This window comes from Melospiza georgiana, chromosome 7 (genome assembly GCF_028018845.1).
Source record: "Melospiza georgiana isolate bMelGeo1 chromosome 7, bMelGeo1.pri, whole genome shotgun sequence".
Classification (NCBI taxonomy): Eukaryota; Metazoa; Chordata; class Aves; order Passeriformes; family Passerellidae; genus Melospiza; species Melospiza georgiana.
Window position 1 is genome coordinate 13986463 of NC_080436.1, and position 19760 is coordinate 14006222.

At 39.9% G+C, this 19760-nt stretch overlaps 1 protein-coding gene across 1 annotated transcript in view; it reads left to right on the forward strand.

The window, feature by feature from the left end:
• Positions 1 to 11588: 11588 nt before the first annotated feature.
• Positions 11589 to 19760, forward strand: part of SPATS2L (spermatogenesis associated serine rich 2 like) — a 128288-nt gene continuing 120116 nt past the window's right edge. The window contains exon 1 of the mRNA XM_058027882.1: positions 11589 to 11647. The gene's annotated coding sequence lies outside the window, so the exon portion shown is untranslated. The remainder of the gene's footprint in view (positions 11648 to 19760) is intronic.

Here is a 19760-nt window from a genome sequence, read left to right on the forward strand (position 1 = left end):
CTATGCTATCAAGGTTGCCAGAAATTCTTATGGCAAAAAGGATGAGTAAAGGGTTAACTGTACTTCATCTCAAAGATGGAGAGAATATTGTCTTGTAATTTGGGGATTTCCAGAGCTGCCACTCAAATACCTTACTCTAAAAATCATAATGCTATCTTAAGTGTTACAGAATTTGAAAAAAAGACCTAAAGAAAGTGTCTTATTAAAAACATCTTCCTGATTTGGGAATAATGATGCTCAGCAGATAACAACAGAGCAGTGTGGGGAGCTCTGTGTCATAGCTTGCTATTGCTCCCAGTTTCCCTTGCTGATCAGTTCCAGACATCACCTTGGAAATGACAGTGTGTAAGGATAAGGGTGTGCTTCATTTCCCTTCAGTTTCCTTGCCTGGTGTCCATTTCTGTTGCCTAATGCTTGGGGACAAGTACAATTGTAACTATGGTGTGCAGCCATAATAAATAAATCCCCATTTCAAATGTTTGCAGTTTTAGCCTACAAATTCCTTTCAGACCCCATTAATTCTTGAATTGAAAACAATATTACCAGTTTGGTAGTGATTTTGGGGGTAAAATTCATATCTCTATTAGCAACACTGACATGTCTGATTGATTTTACACAGAGCAGTGAGGTGACATGGTCTCTGGACTACAACAGGATGCAGATTCAGAGTTCCACACTCTTCTCCCCTGGGCAGCATCATGGTTCTTTAGGTCCATGTGGAGTTGGGAAGCCTTAATTTTTTATTTGTTCATCCAAAACTGTGATCATATTTAATAATTCCTGACAGCTGCCTGGCACAATTTCGATACATGTGCCTAAATCTTGACAAGCACTAATTAAATCTGGCCAACAAACCTCCCATTAATTCACACACCCCACTCACCAGTAGATGGCCTTGGTCACAAAGCTATTGTGGCTGGGAAGTAAGTGATATTAATGAAACTGTAAGCAGGGTAAAGGATAAAATGGTAGAAGCATTAAATGCTATTTCAATAATTCAGATTTATCTTATTAAAAAGTCTTGATATTTTCCCTGACTCTCATTGTGAGTCAACGATAGTGTCTTGTGTTCTCTCTAAAGTGCCTGCCCTTTTTAAGGTGGCAATTTATCTGCATTCTTAATGTGGGAAAGATGTGCTGTATGTGTGAATTTACACAGGCACCTCTGTGGCTGACAGTGGCAAAGCTAATTTTTAATATTTAAATTTTAAAATATGTTTATCATGTTGATTGTGGGTCCTTTGCTCCTGTCCCAGCAGCATCTGATTACTTCAAGGGACACATTCAGCTTTCCCCAGTTTTCAAGACATGTTCAAGCTTGACCTTATCATCACTACAGGTTATATTTAGTTAATTATTTTGAGGTCTTATGGCTGGAAATCTGTTTAGTAGTAGAAGTCACATTGTTTATCACAGTAATGATCATACTCCTTCAAAACTTCACAGCTCTCCTGCTTTTTTTGTTTGTTGTGTGATTGAGCTTAATTTCTGCCTCATGTGCCCTATTGGCTGCAGCTGGGGGCTTTGAGATTCCTCCCTGGCTGTAGTGGCATGATGGCTCACAGCTTAAAAGAGATGGGATACAAGAGTGTGTAGTGCTTTTAGTTTCATTTCTCCCTTGTACATGGGTGTGATTTCATTTAAAGTGCTTTTAGTTTCATTTCTCCCTTTGAGAATAGCTGATCTCTAGGCACTGACCACATGTTGACACAGGAAGAGGTATTAAGCTGTTAAAAAAGCAAGCATTGCCTACACAGCTATGCTTTTGTTCTTCTAAGGGAAAAGCACCTGGGGCAAATGCTGTTGCACAGTGAGTACTGGGTACCCTAAGTCATAGGAGTTCCTCTCCTTGTCTTTTACCTTCATTTTCCATTGCTGGTGTGCCAGCCTTTTGGATATTTATAGTATTGCCATAGGATAGAGGTTGGGTAAGTTACTGTGAACTTGTGCAACACTATTGAAAACACTCCCTTAATCACAATGCTTCTCTTAATGTGTATTTTGTCTGATTTCAGTGGCTTTTCCTAATATAAAGTTCTCCTATTGAAGTTGTTCAGGGGAAACTGTTCTGCATTTTAATGGGAGCAGACATCTTTGCTGCCTTTGAAGTTACTCCATCAGAAATAGAGGGAAGCTAAAGTCAGATATGCTGTATTTTCTTGTGTGCCATTTCAGCCCTCCTCTGCTGTCACAGCACAAGGCTTTTCACAGTGAGCTTGGTACTGTAGTGCCAAGAGGCACCACGAGGGAAGGGAGCAAGACAGCAGAGAGAAGTGCAGAGGAGGTGCCATTTCACCAAGGATGAAGGCAAGATGATTTCCATCTTGCCATAAGGTTCCAGCCCTCCATCTGAGAAGGTAATGAAGCATTTGTACCAGTACTTGTAAACATGGTAGGACCATTGTGGCTTGAATTGTAAACTTACTGTGAATATTTCAGAAGCAAATCTGCAGATCAGATGTTAAGTCTGAATTTGTATCAGCTGCATTAAGACAGTACTTATAATAAAATCTTAGCATAATTTCTGTTGTGAATAAGGGAGGACTTTTTCCTTTGTTCATGTTGTTCTATGGTGGTTTTTGTTTGTATTTTGTTTTTTATTCTCTCCTAAACACCAGCAGTTAGTCAAGGCTAGAAAAAGTGTTCATTGCATAAGACATAGCATAGACGTCTAAGGGAAAATTAGATTATCAGTCATTTTTACATATTTCATGTTCTACTTTTAGATTCTGTGTTGGAAAGAAGTGGGGGTTTAATGCCAAATTGGTAACATTGACTGACTTTCTCTGCAGTGGAGTCTGTTGTTTCCTGATGGAATCATTTGCATATGTTTTTGCCCAGTTTTCTGCCAGTGCAGCTTGTGCTGCAGGGTCTCCTGCAGTGTACAATTTAATCTATTGCTTTTATTTCACTGAAGTATATGGGTTTCAGCAGGGGTAGCTGGGTGAAAGTTAGTGCCTGCATTATACTGGAGATCTGCTTAAGTGATCTAATGGTTCCTCCTGGCAAAGTCTGTGAAATTACAATAGCAGAAGTAGAGAGAGGAAGGGGATCAAAGGTGGGTGGTAATGCAGGATTCATATAAAAGGGAAGCTCTATGTATTCTGTCTCTAGAGCAGAAGCTGAAACAGCCCTGAAATTCAAGAAAATTTAGAAAACTTGAGAAAAATAAATTATGAGAAGGTTGGTGTTCTGACTGGAGGTTGTTCTCTCAGATAAAAGGCAAGAGAACTCCCTTGTACCTAAGGCAAGGAGAATTTCTTGTAGGATTCTGATGTAGTGTCCTGGGTATCAGGAAGAAGTACATTCTGGTGGATTTATAGTGACTTTCCTCAGTTGTGAGAAAGGTCTTTAGAACACTTTATAAAATGAATACACATGAAACCTTCACTTGCAAAAACCAGGGATTACTTCTCTCCACAGTAGTCACTGCCTTCTCATGAGACTGTCTGATCCATTCAGGCTGTAGTCAAATGGCCTTTGTGATTTTATTTACTGTCACACAACCCTCTTCTTTCCTTGTAGATCTAGCAGGGGGTATTTGAGAAGATGAGCTGCTGACACTCAGTCACAGATACATTAATGCCATTGCAGTCTCAGATTCAGTTGTTTGTATTTTCTCAAAACTCTCAGTATCTCTAACAGGCTACCCAGAGCTGAGCATGCTGCTGCAGATGAGCCTACTGTATTTATCCGGTGTGTTGGAATAATTTCCTCTAATTTCATATTTAAGAGTTCTCAAGCTTAGTTTGCAGGATCAAATTTCTTCTGTTAAGCATAGTAGCAGAGTGGTTGAGATTTCTCCCCAGCATTATTTCTGACCCTGTGCACGACCAATAGGGATTTCTTTCCTTGTTTAGTTAGCTGGGGTTCTTTTGTCCAATCACATGTTACCACCATAGATTTTTTCTCCCCTTGTTATTAACCTTGTGCATTCCTACTCTTTCTACTATATTCAGTATGCTCTCCTTTCTTTCTTGTTCCTTTTGCTTTCTTTATGGTGCATTAAGTGATTATTTCTTTCATCCTGTGCCCAGAAAAAAGATAAAATCTGTGTTTCAAAGATTATGCCCAAAGCTACTTAAAAAAAGATTTGGTGATTCAGACATTCAAAAAATGCCAGAGAAAGGCCAGCTCTAGTTTCCTGTACTCAGATTTTCATGAGCTCTTATCTTGCTGCCTGTCTGCATGTCTCTGCTGGGACAGGCAGAGCTGTGTCACTTGAAGTCAAGGCCTGTCTAGATGCCAGTGATTCTGAAAATTGCCCAGTGTACCATGTCACAGTTGTGTACCCCCTCCTGCTCTGATCTCTTGTCATATTCTTCATATGTAAATTGATACCCCAACTCTCAGTACAGTTTATTTGATACGCAAAATTTCTGTGTCCATTCAAGCACTAATCCAGCCAATTGTTTGAGCACAAAAGACCTAATTGTTTGCTGTAGCTTCCCTGCTGCTTTACTAAAACAGTGACCCTTTAACTTATATTTACATGAGCTTTACTTTTTGCTTAAATTTTTCTTGAACTTTCACTAGACATTTACTTAAAAAACCCTCCCAGTACCATTTGGGCGTAGTATGAGCTACAAAGCAAAGAGGATTTTAGAAGGATTCATTTGGATACATAGTGTTGCCTGCTTGCTTCTTAGCTGGTTTGCTGGGCTTTGTGGTTTGAAAGAGCTGTTGTGTGGGAGTTTTGAATCGCTTTCTCTTCTAATTTCATGTTTGCATTCACAACAGGCTGCCTGTTTTAGTAGTCTTTTTTATTTCTCCCCAGTGGACTATATTTCCTGTTTTCTTTGTGAACATCACCATATGTAATTGCTTTACCATTCTTGCTTTCTTCCTGAATGATTTGGGAACTATTTTGGAGCCTTTATCCAGATATACATCCCTTTCCCAAGTGTGAGCTCTCTTATGTTCCCAGGTTAGTCCTGAACAAGACTGTTTTGAAGGCCACGTATGCACTTTCACATATTTTGTTTTTTCTGGCCCGCCTTTCTGTTGCATTTCCTTGTGGAGTCTTGACAGCACTATTGCAGTGTCTGTGCTGATGCTGCAGCTGTTTGGAACACACAGGTATCTGAGGGAAGTGGCTTTATGCTGTCACTTCAGTTATTCTCTGACTGGTAGTCCTGATTATTGATGAAGATCAGATCTAAATATAGGGTCTTTGTGGATTTGCTTGTGTATCGGTTTTTATGGTTTGGTTTGGATTTGCTGGTTATGATTTTTTTCTTTTTTTTTTTTTTTCCCAAATGCTGCATCCAACTTCATATTTCATAAAGTAAATAACTGAATAAATGTACAACTTCTGTCATTGGAGCCTTAAATGCCTGAGGCGCTTCCTGTTTCATATTCACAGGGCTGAAGTTGCACATAATTAAAATCCTGTCATTTCAGCATGAATTATTTTATTGAATCATATTTTATTCACATGCCTTTTCTCTTTCAAGGTTCTCTGGTATGCATCAAACACTTGCACATTAGTCGTACAGTCTGCTGTAGCAGCTTAACTTGGATTAATTTCTTATGCTTGTTAGTTTGTGAAACAGCTCTGGTTTTGAGTTCTAGCTTCTGTGTTTTCCTTGCTTCACTTTCTCCTCTTCTGTTTTTGTTTTTTCCCCAAGAAATTGTCTAGAAAGATTGTCTTTTCAGTAGATACTGGTCCTAAATGCAGATCAAAATTCCAAAAAAGAGTACACTGTATGTGTTAAGGGATTAAATGTAGCATGGTTACTATAGTTTACTTGAATAGCTTTCCATTGTTCACATCCTGTTATTCTCAATGCCATATTCCTTCCCAATATTCTTGATGGCAATTTCTACCAATGCAAACAAGCAAAATCAAATAAACATGGAAGAAAAGTCACTTTGGAAATGTAGAAATACTGTGCTTGGTCAGAGAGTGCTGATGAGAGATAGGGATTTGTTTTGTTTTGTTTTGTCTTCCCAGGAAAGAGCAGACTGTGCTGCCTGTAGTTTCTTCAGGCACTGTGCAAGCTACTGCACAGTTAAGAATATCCTGGGATGGGTCTGCCAGAATTCTTAAACCATGGACTGTAGAGCTGTGTGTGGGCATCCTTAGGCAGTTTTTAAAATAAAAGGTACCAAAGTAAGTCCCCATGGGGCATAAGGCATAAACACTTCAGAGGGGTGGGTCAGAAAGCACATGTAAATATATGACATAATAATGGCACGATAATCCTGGTGTTTAAAGTATTGTTTCAATTTTGGTCATCTTTCTCATGCTTAGTTCTTGGATGTAATGAGAACAGTTGTCCTTTTTGCTTTCTACACAGCTTGATGTTTTCCTGGTTATGGCTGTTTTACCAGATCACAGAGAGTGGTTTGACAGTGCATCTCATGCACCAACACTTTAGTGTATTTTCAGTGAGGATATGGTACAGACACCTAACATATATATCACCCCTAAAAAGGTGTTGTGTTCATACAGAAATGTTTATGTATGTCTGCCCTGCAAGCCAACCATGGTAACTGGTCTTTCTAAACCACTGAGAAAGGAAAAACCTGTTTTTCATGTGCAACTTTCAGAGCATTTTATTATGTTTATTTACAGATGGAAATGGAGTTAGGTGGAGGAGTTCTTGACTATATCCAGGTTCACTTGCTGATGTCCATGGGAGAATACAGTTCTCCAGTCTCAGGTTAATACAGTTTCTGTGGGGTCAGAGCCTCCCTGACAGTATTTGTGCCTTTAAAGTGTGCACTTTGCTTGTTTGAGGCCTGAGGACTCTGTTTCCAAAAGCCTCGGTACCTGAAGTTTTGCGGTCACTTCAGCAGTGCAGCTGCCTCATACCATTCACTGAAGACAGCTCGTGAAAAAAACATGACTCAAAACTTCTTATAAATGACTGATTTCAGTGTGCTTCAGAATAATCTGCAATTCACTGATAAGCCTGGGCACTCAACAAGGTAAGGTGCTGCTGCATGTACTAGCCCCAGCTACCAAATATTCCATAGAAGTACCATGGATTACAGAATTTCACTTCTGCTTTTAAATTCTGTGAATTTCTAGGAATTCCTTGTTTGTGTTGGGTTCGGCTATTTGTTTGTTTGGGTTTTTTTAATCAAAATTATGACCACAGTGCTTGTCACATTGCTGACTTTATAATTCCAGTTTCAGATTCCTTTTATAAATCTGAGCCTCAATTTCCCAGGTTGATAAGTTTTCTTAAGTATTGCTAGGAACATGTTTTTGAGCCTTACTGTCCATGTGGGTTTTGTCTCAGAGCAGGAGCAATGATTTTCCTCTTTTCTCTGAGTGCAGTCCAAACCCCAGCTTTGCATGAAACCTGGCCTGTTCTACCCTATCGTGGTCTTGGAGCAGTAAAATAGTCTCTCTGGTGTTCTGTGGGGAACAGCCTGGAGCAGAGCTATATCTACAGCCAGAGCAGCTGTATCCTGCTTTCCTCAGAGCCGCAGAGCTCTCTGAGCCAGCCCTCTCCATGAACCAAGCTGTCCAGTGTTTGTATTTCAAATACTACCCTGACCTATACACTAGACAAAAGCTTCCTGTTCTAATATTGATTTGAGACTTAAGTATCAGTGGCTTATTTTTTTATATTATCATTCTCTTTCTTATTTACCAGTTCCCTGGGATATACAGAGGGCCATAGTGAGGCCTTCCTAGCAGCCAGGATGAGAGCAGGGAAAAGCACATGATGGACGTTTATGAAAAGAGGCAGAGCTTGAATTGCCATGCAACTCACAGAGTATTTTGGTTCAGCAATCAAATTGTGTACTGTACTATTTGCCAAAAAAGAAGAAACACAGCACTCATTCTCTTGAAAGCTCTCTCCTGCAGGAATTTGTTAGTTTACTTTATGTTTCATATTATTTATAAGCTCTGACCCAGACTTCTCATTAACTGTTCCCAAAGCACTAGAAAAGGAAAGTAGAAGGACTTCCTGCTTCATGTATCTGGTTAACAGCTGTGCCTCTTAGAGGAAGGAGAAAATAGCCAGTAGCGATAAAAGCTCACCGTGCTCGCCCTCGTAGGGAGCACTGCTGCAGTGTGAGCTGCCTCTCCCCAGAATCCTCACATAGCAGCACTCACTACAGTGCTCTCAAGTGCAGCTTGCTGAAAACACTTTTATTGTGGCCAAAGAAAGGTTTACTCATCCTCCTTGCCTCACCGTTGGCTACATATTCCCTCTATTACTTCTTTGCTGTTTTTAGTTTTTAAAGAACTGCTAGGCTGGGCTTCAAGTACAAATGCTCAGATGCTATGGGGTTCTTTGCTCGGATACTGCCCTGGCTCATCAGTTGTTCATGTTGTGAAAGTGTGAGAAACCAGTTTTATTGCATCTCTGCATGTGATCAGCCCTGCAGTACTGGGTTGCCTTCTTTCAGCAGCAGTTCTCCCTTGTGCAGCCTGTCTTTGCAGTTGAACCAGTGCTTAGGCAGCCTCCTGTCCTCAAATGAGTCTTGTTCCATCAGACCATCACCTGCATAGCTGCTGGCATCCTGAAATTACATACTCATTACCCTTAGTTTTTTGTAGTTGTTCTGATCCAGTGTTCCTGAGTACAAGCAGTAAAAATTATAGCAGTGGGTTAATATTTGTTTAATGAATTAAACTGATATCTGACTGCTTTCAGTTTGTTTGATTCTGACTTTCTGAGTTTCTATGTTCATTAAAGGCACATTTGGGAATGCTCTTCTCTGGGATATTGAAGACAAGGATGGTGTCTTCCAGTGCCACCAAGACTGTCCCTAGTTCATATGCTTGTAGGAAATCAGCATTTAGGATCCATGTGAGGTATGATGAGAATCACAGGAGTTGATAGCAGGGTTTACTTGTGTTTGCAGATGGGGACAATACACAAGCATGAGCCAGCTGACCAACCCTGCCTGTGGAAAGAAAAAAAAAAATTCTCAGATCTTTCCATCTGTCTGTTGGCAGCTGAGATTCTCTTTTCCTAAGCAGCACATACCTCTTCAAGGAGGTGGTGATATCCTTGCCCAAACTGTACTTTGTAAGTCAAAACCATCTAAATGCAATTCTACAGGTTGCTGTCTCCTGAGGCTTAAACTTGTCCACCTTTTCTGTTTTATAGTCTTGAAAGTAGTTTACCTGTGTGCATTTTTCAGACTTAGGAAGGGAAATAATTTCTAATCCTTCCAACTCAGGAGAATTTTAATGCACTGGGAACACTGACAGTCTCTCAGTATTCCCCTTCAATATATATTATATATATATATATATATATATATATATATATATAAAAAGAACTATTAACAAACCTTTCCACTATTTACTAACAATGCATCTTCCATAAGACAAGGCCAGAATTCATAATAGTCCCTTGAGTATAAGCAAGATCAGCACCCAGCCATTACTTTTTCTGTTAGGAAGAAAGGAGTGTAGAAGTGTGTTCTTTTATGGCAGGCTGTTCCCCTGAATGTTTGATCTGTGTCCAAATGAAAAAAAGGATATCTCTGTATTTAACTTCACTCAGTTTGTATTTCCCTGTCTAGAGTATTACACTTCTAATGACAATTATGAAATTTACTTCTCACTAGACAAAGAAGTAGCTACACAATGAAACTGGGTCTTTTCAACTTCTTTTCAACGAACAGGAAATCCTCTTGACCAGTTTAGTTCCTGCCCTAGAATATAATCTGTGGGCTTTACTTCTACTCATACATGCTTGCATACATCTGTGGAAGGTTGAGAAAATTAATAAAAGTAATCTAGGGAATTTTTAAGAATAAATTCCTAACCCTCAGCCAGTCTGTTACCTAGAATTTGTTAGCACTTCTGGAGTTTTGACTGAGAGAGCCAGGCTCCAAACTGAGAAGTTGTGCATTTTGAAAGCTTAAGGTAGCAGGGATCAAACTGTTAGGAATGTTACTGTTGGTTAATGTGACTGTTAGAAGATCTGGAGGTTATCTTGATGACCATAACACTGTGCTCCTGGCTGCATGAGTAAGTAAACATCTCTGTGTGGAGCTCCATGTGCTGCTTTCTCAGGTGACAAATCTATTTGGTGTCTCTCTGTGAAAGCTACCTTACTCTCTTTATTTCCTTAAAAAATAAAACCTCCTATTTTCCGCGGGGCAGACACAGGGGGGGTTTATGTACAATAATTACGTGGACGTTATGCATTTAAAGTGCTTTAGGAAGGATGTTGCAGAGAAATAGTTGGATGGAAGTGATGATTTGAAGCTATCAGTCAGCTGAAGTCCTAGGTTTCGAGATGTGAAGTTTCAAGCTGTGCAAGACCCAGACTCTCTTCTGGCCTCTCTACCAGCTGGGGTTGTAATAAAGGGGGGCAGAGCAGCCGTGGTGTATCTCTCCTCCCTGAGGTGATTGTACTTCCTTCATGTGATGAAGCAGCAGAGGAAAGGAATGGAGCAAAAGTGCTTCAGAGAAACTGGCTTGTGCTAGAGAACCTTTCCTGGAAACATAATGTGGCACAGGATGTGATGAGCAAAGCTCACAGAGGAGGAAACTGCATCAGAAGGCAGCAAGGAACAATGCAGCATCACTTGTGGCAGACACCTCCCTGGGATTAGAATGCATTGGCTCCGGCTGAAGAAGAAAGACTATCTTGAAAGACAGTTTTGGAAAGTTTTTATTGTTTATGTATGGAAAGCATATGTTCTTCCTTAGCAGTTGCATTTTGTGGGTCTGCATGCACTGACTAGAATTAACTGTTTATGAAGAGTGTGAAATGCTCCCTAGTGGTAGCATTTATCCACTCCCTGCTTTCTTCGAGGGAGATGAATTGCCTTAGTAGTAAACATCACTCCTGGAGCTGGAAGTATCAAGGGATAGGAGTTGTGGGTGGGCGCTTGGAATTTGCTTGGATCTGCAAAATACCTTTGTGCCACAAGGGAAGAGGGAAGCTTTACTGAGGAGCAAGGAGGAGCTCTGTCACAGTTTAACCAGGACAAGCTCCCACATGGGTGAGAACAACATCACAATGTTAAATATCTCTAAAATGACAAGACCTGGCAGTGAGACATCGATCTCACAATCCTTCACAATGCCAGGATTAATTGCCCAGGATTTTGATGTGAAGGTTGCCTTTCTGCCAAGCTTGTTGCCTAATGTATTTGATGTTCCCAGTAAAAGCTCTTGCTATGAATACTGCACAGTCACCCCTCACTTAAAAGACTGAGGAACATGAATGTCTCTAGTTACTGATGTGAACGGTGGTGCTGAATTATGAACTGCCCAATGACAAGTTGTTTTGTTCACTCAGATTCATTATGAGATCAATGAAGTTAAAATCCTTAGTAAACCATTTATTTGAGTCAGACAGAAGGCTCTAATCCAGTCTTTGATTTGAAATTTCAAAAATATTGAACTTTGGATGAGTGGATTTGCACATGACACTTTCATTATTTTGCATTCAAATTCAGGTGGTTTTAATTTACACCAAAATAATCTTTGTTGTACCTTAGAGGTAACTTTGGCCTTGTATATTTATGAAATTCCATGGCAGTTAATTCATGCTGCTGCTAGGAAGAAGTATGCAAGCACTGAAGTAATTTAACCAAAACCAGGCAGTGTGGTTTGCTGTTTTGATAACCACTATCTTTTTCCATCACAGTGAAGGTCATCTTATGAACCTCTGACATTTGATGATCATTATGTCAAAAGCCTTTTGGGGTAAGTAAAGCAGACAACCTTTTTTAGTGCTTTCTTATATCTCAGCTTATACTGAAAATGGAAAAGGGTAACTGATAATGTTTTAAACTTTAACTCTTTGTATGCATAGTTCTGCTTCCATTATACATAGTTGCAGATACCCAGAAAACAGAAACACTATGATCTGCATTATCAAGTGACATGTCACAGATGACAGATAATTATTAGGACTCTTGTTACTGTGATCAAATGGTTTTGTACAATGAACAATGCTGATAATATATTTATAGAAGGCATATTTAATTCAGAGGATTTATAAGCAAAAACCCCCTTCTGCATGTTTTCCAGTTTTGTTTCAAATGACTTGTCATAGCTGTAGAGATTACAAAAGTGTTTTTAAATGATTATAAGCTAGTACTTCTTTTCTTACAAAATTTTATTAGGATAATCTTACTTTGTTCTTGGCAAGTTTTGTAATCACTTAAGTCGATAGGAATTATTTCACCCTTCTGTAAATAACATCCTAAACAGTTACACAAAGCAATGCAACTGTTTAGAAAAGGAAATGCTGTGTCATCATAGAAATCATAGGCAAGATTTAAGTTGGCAGACAGCTCTTGATGCAGGTTGAATGTTGCAAGGTCACTATATCCTTCCTGCCTGTTATTTGCTGAAAGAAGAATTCCTGGAATTCTTGATTATGGCCAGAAACACAAGCTTCTTATCTGGAAGCCACTGTGCCTGATGCCCTTAACATTATGGTTTAGGATTAGATCTTGATGAAAAGTGAGAAAGACCTGAAGACTCATCTTAATATAAAAGGTTTCATGCAGTTTTATTTCTCAGATAGTTGAGTCAAATAGATTGCAAAATGTCCCTTAAGCTAAAATGTATTTCCTTGTAATAATATATTCTAAATAAATTTTTTTCAAGCAAACACTAGGGAGGAAAGTAGACAACCAAGTGTCCCTCCCTTTCTCTGGGTTTATGTGTGGAAGAAATACATCTGTGACTCTGTATTCATATACCTGAGACCAGTGGATGAATGTTTCCTAGGAATCTCCTCCAGAACAGCATGTTACACACCACTCCTGCTGTATTCTCAGAGCCTCACAAGCATAGGAAATAAAATGTACTTCCACTGCTCTTAGGATGATGGTTTCCATCACAAGCCAGGGAGCAGTTCCAGAGGCAGGCTCTGAAAACAGGCTCAAGTGTTGCCAGCAAGTTTGGAACACATGGTGCCTCTTTAGAATCCCTTCTTGGAGAAGAAGGATCCTTAAAATAGACTCCTTTTCTGTAGCACCATATGTAAGCTATTATCAATCAAAACTTTTCCAAACTCATTGTTTAACTTTCTATAAAGGGAACCTTCTCAAGCAAAAGGGAGCCTCCACCTTATGAAATGCAGAGGAAATGTGCTCAAAACAAAAGAGTCCTCCATTTTAAAACCCAGAGAAAGGTTTAGAGGTACAAGCAGAAAAAGGGTTTTATGACTGTGTTTATGTATTTCATATCTCTAGCAATGTGCCTCTTTAATCTTAAAGTACAAAATCACACAATGCCATCTTGTAGAAGAGAGTTCCCTTTTTCTGGTTATATTTTTTGCTGTGTTTTATAAGAAGCTAGACAGTGGCTCACTGAAAGCATAGTTCGTCTTAGTAACTTAATAATACCAATTTTTGTTGTTTCTTTAAGCACAAAGCAAGCTCTTCCTTTGCCTGCTCAGCATGAAAGCAGACAGTTTATGAAGCACCAGCTCTCTCTCACTGTTTGTGTAGTGTGAGCAGCACAGAGCAAGTGGACTGTGCTGGGCTCTGGGCAGTAGCCCATGGCCCCCACACAGAGCCTGAAGAGCAGTTCTGGGCATGGGACAGATCTTTGGGACCTTCAAAGGGATTTTCAACCCTCTGTAACTATTGCTGCTGCACTTTTTTTCTTCATGGTTGTGGCAACAGTGTTTATTTCTGTCTTGGAGGCTGGCTGCAAGGGAAGCAATTTTAGAGGCATCAGGTAGATTAGAGCGATTTCTTGCACTGTTGCGTAACCATCACTTATCTCTTCTAGACAAAACTTGCAGTGCAAACATGATATTACCTCCTCAGGGAAATTGTAGCTGAGTTGCAAGTTTAGGCTTTGGAAAAAAACAGACATGTTTTGGACCATCGTTTCTTCTTTCTGCTTTTAGTCCTGGCTTTTTAGGAGGTACAGAAATCCCCAGTACATTAACTTAGTGTCTTTTAAAGCTGTGTTGCTACAAACACAAAGCATGTCCTTACATGAGCTGCTGTGCCAGGACAGGACAGAGCTCCCATGAGCTGTCTTCTGAAGTTACCAGGGGCAGTCTAGTGGGGCCATTTCCTGGAAGGGTGTCCTGATCACATCTATGAGGTTTCTAGGATGAGGTTTCTAGGGAAATGCTGGGATTTGAGTCTATATTGCTTCTGACATGCAATTGTTCCTCAATATGATCTCTGTCCATGTTACATACAGTGAAAATCAATAAAAGTAATAGGCTTTCTCTGCACCAAATAGGTGCTCAGACCCTCAGACTCTACATGACTGGCCTATGCTGGAAAATAGAGTGTGGTTGGCTGCCACCTGTTTTGGACAGAAACACATGTATCAATACTCAGATCAGTTTTTAGCTGTGAGACGAGAAATTGGTCTTACACAGTACAGGTCACTGAAGCTCATATTTGCTAGTAAATATTTCAGATGTGCTCAAAGAGGGTGGGATCTTAAAATCCTTTTTTTTTTTTTTTTTCACTTAAGTACAGAACTGGGCTAGGTGCTATTGGAAGTCTCAGAAGATGTCTGAACAACTTTGCATGTCCAGGCCTCTGATCTCTGGGTAGGGCAGAAGGGACTTGTGCTTCTGTGTTCTGTGATCCTGGGCTTGGCCTTTAAGAGATGTCATGATGTTATCTGGGACTTCAGAGTTTAGCTTCTGTGAAGCGGCTTTTTTTTTTCTTAAGCTGTTATGTTGAGAATTGATGTGTCAGTTTTCAGCATTTTGATGCACAAAGTGAAGCTGTTAGCCTTATTAGTTCAGTTCTTTAAATACTGCATTAGCTTCCAAAAGCCACGTGTAACTACTCAGGATGTATTTTCTAAAACTGCTCAGCAAGCAATGCCTTTGAGACTGGTGTGATTTATGAAGTAATCTGTGTGTATCAGCCAGCTCAGTTCTTTCAGTTCTTGATAGATGGCTACTGAGATTAGTTATATGTGCCTAACAATCATCCAGGAAATATGCCTAATCCAGGAAAAGGGCAAGAGGTGTGAGAGGCTCTGTGCCAAAAAGCTTCTGGCTAAATTCTGCCATCCTTCCAATGCAATGTCCTGTTACACACCAAAACCTGCCTATACTGCAGTTGGGAACAACATTTTAAAAATAAAATTGAGGTTTTCAAGTTCACACCAATGATTGACTGATTTAATCGTGACTGCATAATAGTGAGTTGAGAACTGAGTCCCTTAAATGAATAACATGTCATTGCTTTTGGAAATAGTGAATAACCAAAATAACAAATCTGGTCAGTGGAGAGCATCTACTTCCAGAAAGCTAAAATGGGAAAATAATTTGAAGTGAGGAAGTTCTTTAATACATTACTTTGAACAGCAGCCCAGTTAAGAAAATTGGATCAGATTCACAAATCAAAATGTTGCATTTTTCCACAAAGCTGGATCTCTGCAAAGAAAAGCAGTGACAGCTTGAGAGTACCTGTTTTGTCTCAAACTCTGCTAGTCTTTTGAAAACTCCAGGGCATGCTTCATTTTAGTGCAGATTTTTTGAGTCCCTGCAGGATTTCACTAAATTAGTAATAATCCCTACAGGGAATTTTTCCTTTCTGATCTCTGCTCTAAGCAGTTAAATAAAACAGGGGTTAGCAATGGGAGCTCAAGACTGATGGTAGAGCACATTATGGAGGTGGGCTAGCAAGGGGAAAGTGCAGATGTCCAGGATGTGGTTCTGGCCATGCTGTTTGTAGTGCCTGTGCTCTGAGCAGCAGTGCAGGTCGGCCTGGATGGCTGCCGTGGCTGTGGCAGCGTGGCTGGCTCCTCCTGCAGGAGAGCGTGCAGAGAGCTCTGGGGGCATCTCCCAGTTTCAGTGACAAAGCTGGGCAGAGAGCAGCTGTGGCACAACCTGTGCTAAGTGAGTTGCCAAATGTGCTCCCAGAATTAATTTTCTTCATCTCAGATACCTTTAGGACACTGAGGGGATGGCTTAGACTATTGACCTGGAGCTGGAAGTTGTGCCCTGAATAATCACTTCATCTCTGGCACCAGCTAAGGGTATGTGTTGTAACCTTATGGAACTCTCTTATTAAACTAGTTGAAAGGGGAGTGTAGGTTTTGTTTGGCTTTTTTATTTTTCCAAATAATTCTAACAGGAGGTTGTTCCAGTCTTTAGCAGTTGCCCATCTCAAGCATAAATATTGCTTTGCTGATACTTCTGTGACATCACCTTTTTTCACTGCCTACTGCACCTTGAACCCCACAGTACAAGAATGAGTCTGTCTGCTTGAGATATACTTGTGAACCTTTGTGGAAGCACAGAAGTTTGTGGGTCACAGATGGTTTGAATAGGTTTAGTATAACTGGGACACTGGTTTTATGTGCACCAGAGAGTAATTTAAAAATCAAGCTCCTGTCTTTGTCTTCCAATCCTATCTTCATTGGAGTTGCCAAACAAAAGAAGGTACTCAGCTGAATCTTTTACCATAAAAATAGACAAGATGGGTAGCTATAGTAGTGGAAATCATAGATTCACACTAACCAGCCCATTTTGGACAAAGCCAATATCCTGACTTTCAGGTGGTCAAACGTGGGTGACTTCCCCCCCTGCCTTGGGCATAGTTTTTTATAGTGGACAAAATGATCATTTTGTCTATGGATTAAATAGTTTTCTTTAAGATTTTATGTATCTTTCTAAGATTTTTGAATGCTTGTCATTAGTCTATATATTTTTGAGCCCAGAAATATGATTTCAAAAGCAGGAAGTAGTTTGCTTGTTGGGCAACTGAAGTCAGTGTTTTGCTGCAATGCTCTCTATACCAGGCATAGCTGGTAGTGGTGGTCATTTTTTGCCATTTCAGTCACTCTACCTTTTCCACTTTCCCAACCAAAATGTTTAGGATTCCTATCAAGCCTGCAATTACACAGGAGTAAACAGAGTAAGAAGTATTTTTACAGAGGTGTTGGATCTTTAACAAAGCAAAAATTGTTACAGATGTGTTTATCCAAGTTCACTAGCTGTAAACCCTTTGATTGTTTAGTTTATTGTGCATCTCTGGGTTTAGGATTGACTCATCCCTGTATTCAGTTACATGGCCAGATGCCCAGAACTGTTGTTTTGCAGAAGAAGTAGTTTACAGTACTGCTCCAACATTATGTGGGCTTGTTCTGCCCACATGTGCCTACAAGTATGTAAAAAGCTCTTTGCAAACTTCTTTGAGTCATGTGTTCTGTGTTAAGCACAGTGTCCCACTGCTATGCCACTTCCACTCAGGGCCACCTGTTTGTCTGCATGCATGGTAGCTCCTCCCAGTAGTGATCTCAACTGGTTTTTAGTTAGAAAAATAATTGTTTGATGTGACTTTTGCTGTCTTTAGGACAAATTGTTTGGTGTACTACTTGAAAAAAAATTCGTGTTTGCCCCTTTTTTTTTACTGCTTCTCTCAAGACTGTTTCCAGAGAATTTGCGCTTTTATCAACTCCTGCTTATACCTGCAGGAATCACAAGTAGCACCATAGGAAGCAATGATGTAATTTGAGAATGTTAGGAAGAATGGTGGTGAGGTGTGCACAGCAATGTGTCATCTTCTTGCCAAAGCAACCTGTATGGGCGTTGATATCTCTGTGTATCTTTCACTCTGATCCTGTGAGGTGCTGTTGCTGCACTGGTTGCAAATGAGATTCTGTGAATGTGAGTTTGGGTTGTGCAAGGCCCCTGCATATCAGAAATGTGAACTAAACCCCTGTGTGCCTGGTCCATCATCAACACAAAATCAAATGACTCAGGTTAATTCACCATGAGGCACTTGAGCAGACAGTAACAGTACCCAGTATATGGGCTGTCATTATTTCACCATTATGGAATCATACTTTTATGGTTTCTGTAGCTGTTTGCTGTTTATTATTGATTAGTTTTTAAATTTGCAGAACAATGAGGAAAACATTAACTCAGGTAATGTATTCCTGCTCATCTGTGCAGATTCAACCTTCATGATCACAATTAATTTTCCTCATCGTCTTTCAGCCGTAAGATTTAGATCTTGTCTAAGGAGTGAGAAAAATACCCACAACTGGACATACATTCATACTCACTGTGGCAATAAAATTATAGGAAAATGTGGCCATTATGACATATGAGAGAGCAGACACAACAGAAATTAGGTCTTCTCTTTTTCAGTCCCTTGCTAAAAGCATGAAGGCAGTACAATCCATCTATCATCGTTGTCCTGGGACGTTATAGCCAGGCCTCCAGGCTGTAATTGCTTATTTTGTGGCAAGAAATCAGAGCTATTTTTGTTTACATAATCCTCAAGCCAGTCAGGTTTTTAAACTGGCTTTTCCTCATCCCTACTTCTACCACTGTAAATTAGAGTAGTCTTGAAGCTGCTTTGGAGGCACATTTACTACATGTATGGCTGTGGTTGACTGGAACACTTGTCCTCTGGATTTAATAGGAAATGGTTTGAGCTAAAGAGAGTAGGCTGTGTAAATCCAGATCTAAAAATATACTGATAACTTTTGATTAAGTATAAACTCTTCAGAGATCACCTGACTATTCTGAAGAGGTGTCACCAATGAGGAGTCAGCTGATGGTCTCTGTTGATGTGAATGTCAGAAATACCAATAAAACTTCTAGAACTTCCAAATTTAAACTTTTCTTTCAAGTACACACATTTTTCTGTGTTTCAAAGGAGGCTGTTACTGGGGTTTTATATGTGCTGAAAATTTAGAGTAATTTTTCTGCTTGTAAAAGAAAAAAAATTATAAAGAAGCTGACAGCCATAGCCAAGAAGTACATAATGCAAAGTGCTTGTCCAAACACATTCCTTCTAACTTACACCATATCCTGTTAGTCCTTTAATAGATCTTGTATGAATGGATAAAGCAGATTAGAGGGTCACCAACACCCCAAGCTATTTCAAAAAGACCTTAAACTAGAATTCTACCACCAGGACTATTCATTGGAGTTGGCTATAGTGAGAGTGTGAATACAGATCTGACTCTGGCCATTTTTCTCATTCCTTAGAGATCTGAAATAAGAGTGAAAGATTCTTAACTTCAAAGCAAGACAGACAGAAAGGACTTCTTTGGGTATGCCTAAATAATACTTACATTGAAGTAATTGATTTGGGACTGCTAGTAAGGCTAATTCTTGTGATTAAAATGAACATCTGAGAAGGAGCCCTGTCCAGTGTATGAGAGGAAATAAACTCTTAGCTCAGGCTGGAGTCAGAAGTTTGGTCTTGAGTAGACAAGATCTGTGCTGGGATCAGTCTCTGCCCAAAATGAGCTTTCCCTTGGGGAGTTATGATGAGGTCAGTCAGGCAGCTGTGTGATAAGCAAACTCACTTCCTATCTGTCTGAATAGCCATGTTTCCCTGGGTTATGCCTCCACAGTATAAATGTGGCAGGAGTAACTTTCTGTAGAATAGGGAGTGCAAAAAAGGTTCTGCTCAGGTCCTTAGAAATATCTTTTGGGCTTCTTCCTCTTCATTCCCACCCTTCCCCAAATTCAGTTTAAGCAATTTATCCTCTCCTTTTCTGAGTGCTTTCCCTTCATTCACTTTGAGATGTAGCCATTAGACAGTCACAGAGCTGTGTGTGTTTATCATTGCAGCATTTGAAATGTAAATGACTTGCAGATGCTCTATGGGCTGTAACCAAACTTGGCTGTGTCACTTTTAACATACACATGACAAAACCACACTGGCTCTGGACAGGCCTCAGTGTAATAAACTCTCTAGGTTCTCCTTCTGCGTAAACACTTTTATGTTCTTATTAATTAGAAACAGGAGTCTGTTTCTTTCAAAGTTCATGTGATAGCTATCAGGCCAAAGAATGAGGTACATGCAATATCTGAATGGTAATATGTTGATAATACTGCCAGGGATCT